We start from the raw sequence: 5,145 nt of genomic DNA, 5'->3' as shown, positions 1-5,145 counted from the left end.
ATAAACATATAAACTTCCTCTGGGATGAGTACCTAGGTGACAGATTCTCATGGTTTCTGTGGTATTCTCATGGCATTCTCTCTACTCAGAGAGAGAATCATGGGAGCTTACAGTAAGTCCTAGGCTTTCTCAGAGTAGCCATTGAGAAAATCACACCCAGCTAGTCACTCACGAATCAAGACGTCCAGAGGCAGAGAATAGAAACACTACAGAAAGGAGGGTCCACTACCGTCGTCTGACCCTCCGCTTCTGAGGTGATGAAGAGCCAGCTGGGACCCTACACAGAATCACCCTTCTTTGTTATCAGCCTTTACCTCTAAACCAAATGAATGCATTCCTGAAGTTCAGAACAGAGAGGAAGCCGTGCACTCAGCTCTGTCCACAACAGCGAACAACTTGGCTCCGGTTTGCTGCCCACCTCACTCAAAGTCCATCCCTCCCCCTTGATTCTTTTATTGTCACACAATACACATAACATGAAATTTACCATTTTAAGTGCACAGTTAAGTGACATTTAATACATTTATTAATACATTGTCATGTAAACATCTTCATAAGTTTTTCATCTTCTCAGATTGAAACTCCACATCTGTTAAATAATTACATCTCATTCCTGCCTTCTTCCAGCCCCTAGAAACCATAATTTTGCTCTCTTTGTCTCTAAGAGTTTTATTGTTTTATACAATTAAATAAATCAAATTATGCAGTATTTGTCCTTCTATCACTGACTTATTTTACTTTTAATAATGACCTGAGTGTTCATCCATGTTGCTACAAATGGCAGGATTTCCTGCTTTTTAAAGCCTGAATAAGTTTCCACATAAGTATACACCACATTAGAAAATCCATTCATCTATTGATGGAAATTTAGGTTGTTTCCATGTCCTGGCTGTTGTGAATAATGCTGATGGTGAAAAGTGAAAGTTGTTCAGTCATGTCTGACTCTTTGCCACCCCATGGACTATACAGTAAATGGAATTCTCCAGGTCAGAATACTGGAGTGAGTAGCCTCTCCCTTCTCAAGGGGATCTTCCCAACCCAGGGCTCGAACCCAGGTCTCCCGCATTGCAGGCAGATTCTTTACCAGCTGAGTCACCAGGGAAGCCCAAGAATACTGGAGTGGGTAGCCTATCCCTTCTCCAGCGGATCTTCCTGACCCAGGAATTGAACTCGGGTCTCCTGCATTGCAGGTGGGCTCTTTACCAACGGGGCTATCAGGGAAGCCCAAAAGTGAAAGTGAAAGTCGCTCAGTCGTGTCCAACTCTTTGCGACCCCATGGACTATACAGTCCCTGGAATTTTCCAAGCCAGATTACTGGAGTGGGCAGCCTTTCCTTTCTCCAGGGGATCTTCCCAGCCCAGGTATTAAACAATGCTGAAATGAACTTAATAGTGCAAATACTTCCTTGAGATCCTAATTTAAATTGTTTTGAATAAATACCCAGAAGTGGGATTACAGGACATACGGTACTTCTAACTTTGATTTTTTGAGGATACCCCCTCTTCTTTTCCAAAGGGTCTGTACCAATTTATATTCCCATTGACAGTAAAACAAAAGTACCCCATTTCTCCACATCCTTGCCAACCCTTTTGTTTTATATAATGGATGTTCTAACAGTGAGGGGATATCTCACTGTGGTTTGGATTTGCATTTCCCTGATGATTAATGTTGTTGAACATCTTTCCATATACTTGTTATTCATATGTATGTCTCCTTTGTAGAAATACATATTCAAGTCCTTTGGCCATTTAAAAAATTAAGCTATTTTTGAGCATGTGAACACTAGGTTAAAGTGAAAGTGAAATCACTCAGTTGTGTCCGACTCTTTGCAACCCCATGGACTGCAGCCTACCATGCTTTTCCATCCATGGGATTTTCCAGGTAAGAATACTGGAGTAGGTTGCCATTTCCTTCTCCAGGGGATCTTCCCAACCCAGGGATTGAACCTGGGTCTCCTGCATCACAGGCAGATGCTGTACCCTCTGAGCCACCAGGGAAGCCCTTTAGGTACTAGATACCTAAGTTATTACATGAAAACAATAATTTAATTACCTAAAATTTAATTTATTTTGTTTCTACTGAGTTGGAATATTTGGCAGACATTGATTTTTCTAGTTCAACCTGAGTACATCTCTGACAGTTTTTAGCAGGGTTCCACATAGATACAATGGCCCTTGAGTAACCCATGAATAGGATTTCCTGAAATCTCTGTATGTATAGTCTATACTTTTTGAGTTAAATCTTTCTTCTTCTATGCAATGAGGTTTTCTACATTTTCTATTATGTTTCCAATAGTAACATAAACTAATGTAAAGTGAACTGTGAACTTCCAGATGTTCAAGCTGGTTTTAGAAAAGGCAGAGGAACCAGAGATCAAATTGCCAACATCCTCTGGATCATCGAAAAAGCAAGAGAGTTCCATAAAAACATCTATTTCTGCTTTATTGACTATGCCAAAGCCTTTGACTGTGTGGATCACAGTAAACTGTGGAAAATTCTGAAAGAGATGGGAATACCAGACCACCTGACCTGCCTTTTGAGAAACCTGCATGCAGGTCAGGAAGCAACAGTTAGAACTGGACATGGAACAGCAGACTGGTTCCAAATAGGAAAAGGAGTACGTCAAGGCTGTGTATTGTCACCCTGCTTATTTAACTTATATGCAGAGTACATCATGAGAAACCCTGGGCTGGAGGAAGCACAAGCTGGAAATCAAGATTGCTGGGAGAATATCAATAACCTCAGATATGCAGATGACACCACCCTTATGGCAGAAAGTGAAGAGGAACTAAAGAGCCTCTTGATGAAAGTGAAAGAGGAGAGTGAAAAAGTTGGCTTAAAGCTCAACATTCAGAAAACTAAGATCATGGCATCTGGTCCCATCACTTCATGGCAAATAGATGGGGAAACAGTGGAAACAGTGTCAGACTTTATTTTTGGGGGCTCCAAAATCACCGCAGATGGTGAATGCAGCCAAGAAATTAAAAGACACTTACTCCTTGGAAGGAAAGTTATGACCAACCTAGACAGCATATTAAAAAGCAGAGACATTACTTTGCCAACAAAGGTCCATCTGGTCAAGGCTATGGTTTTTCCAGTGGTCATGTATGGATGTGAGAGTTGGACTGTGAAGAAAGCTGAGCGCCGAAGAATTGATGTTTTGAACTATAGTTTTGGAGAAGACTCTTGAGAGTCCCTTGGACTGCAAGGAGATCCGACCAGTCCATCCTAAAGGAGATCAGTCCTGGGTGTTCATTGGAAGGACTGATGCTGAAGCTGAAACTCCAGTACTTTGGCCACCTCATGTGAAGAGCTGACTCATTGGAAAAGACCCTGATGCTGGGAGAGATTGGGGGCAGGAGGAGAAGGGGATGACAGAGGATGAGATGCCTGGATGGCATCATTGACTCAATGGACATGAGTTTGGGTGGACTCCGGGAGTTGCTGATGGACAGGGAGGCCTGGAGTGCTGTGATTCATGGGGTCACAAAGAGTCGGACACAACTGAGCGACTGAACTGAGCTGAGCTGAACTGAAGCTGAGTGGAATGGGGAGACACTGACTGGGCTGTAGCTGGAGACTTGCCCAACTTCTCTTTTACCCCCACTTGCTCGTTTACCCCCACTTCTGCCGGTGCTGTAGACAGTGTCATGCGTAACAAGTTAAATTACTCTTTCCCCTTGCTTTACACATTATATATACTTCTGGGTTTTGCTTTCCTTCAACTTGGAGAAATCCTAGTTAAAGGCTACCCATCCTTCTACAGTCTAAAGGGATGAATCAATGTTTAAAAAAAAAAAAGTTTTGTGATGGTCAGTGAAAGATTCTATTAAATGACTATCTGCCTATTTACTTAAGGGAAGAAGGAAGAACAGATGCCCTGTCTTAAGCAATGTCCTTGTAAATTAGAATCTCATTTGGTAAAATATTCTTACCTACCCTTTATTCTCCTTATACTCAGGAAATGCCTGTGTTTATCCAAGTTTTGATAAAATAGAAACTGTCCCACCCACCAGAAGTCTACTATTTTCCTGGAAACATGAGTCTCCTTAAAGTAGCTAAATATCTCAATCTGCTGAGAATCTGATGATCAGTATGATGAGATGGTTGGATGGCATCACCGACTCGGACATGAATTTAAGCAAAGTCCGGGAGTTGGTATGGGAACTCCCAGGGAAGCCTGGCATGCTGCAGTCTGTGGGGTCGCAAAGAGTTGGAGACAACTGAGCAATTGAACTAAGCTGAATGATAAGACGTGGGGCCTCTCTGGCGGCTTAGTGGTCACGAACCTGCCTGCCAATGCTGGAGATTTAAGAGACGCAGGTTCAATCCCTGGGAGGGGAAGATCCCCTGAAGGAGGAAATGGCACCCCACTCCAATACTGTCTCCTGGATAATCCCATGAAAGAGGAGCTTGGCTGGCTACAGGCCATAGCGTTGCAACAGTCAGACATGACTGAGTGTCTGAGCGGTGGAGCAGGGTGTGCCAATACCAGATCAATGCTCGATAAACCATACATCATGTAGGGGTGTTTGTGTGTGCAGGTGCAAGTGTGTGTGGTCACAGGTGCACACTGGACATTTGTTTCAGAATGTCACCCCACATTACAGTTAGCATACAATCATGCTTATGTTTTAGTGTATAAACCCACTCTATACACTTCCATGACTTTAGTTCGATCTTAATTGTAGTCCCTGTATTCTCAAAGTCTCATCAAACTATAGATTCTTTCTGATATCACTGTCAGGATAAATCAGGTGCAGGTGAATCATCAATAACTGTTGTGATCAGTACTCTGATGTGGAGAGTTGGAGGACCAGGTTAGTAAAATTTCAATAAGGAGATTTTGCTCATGACTGAGGAAGGCTCCATCTCAAACACAAGTTGGGAAGAGAAATGTGGTGCTTCTGTGCTCTGAGGTTTAGGACAAACTTAAGAATTAAAAACATGAAGGGGCATATACTTGCTTGCATGGTCAACAATGTAGGATATGGATATGTCAGGCATAATTTCAAACATTCAAACCAGCTTTAATCTGAAATTTTTTGATGATTTCTCAGCTTTCATGATGACAATAAGAATTCTTCTCTGAGAGTGACTGGTCATTTCTTTCCCTAGGTTCCTGTATCCTCCATCCACAACTGC

General features: G+C 42.4%; 1 non-coding gene across 1 annotated transcript; it reads right to left on the bottom strand.

The window, feature by feature from the left end:
* Nucleotides 1-1,925: 1,925 nt before the first annotated feature.
* On the bottom strand, nt 1,926-1,997 carry TRNAH-GUG. The gene has a single exon. It is a non-coding gene; the product is annotated as a tRNA-His (tRNA).
* Between the last annotated feature and the right edge of the window lie 3,148 nt (nt 1,998-5,145).

The sequence above is a fragment of the Cervus canadensis genome, chromosome 11 (assembly GCF_019320065.1).
Source record: "Cervus canadensis isolate Bull #8, Minnesota chromosome 11, ASM1932006v1, whole genome shotgun sequence".
In the NCBI taxonomy this organism is placed as follows: Eukaryota; Metazoa; Chordata; class Mammalia; order Artiodactyla; family Cervidae; genus Cervus; species Cervus canadensis.
The sequence above is the reverse complement of the archived record's forward strand: the minus strand, read 5'-3'. Positions and strand labels throughout refer to the sequence as shown.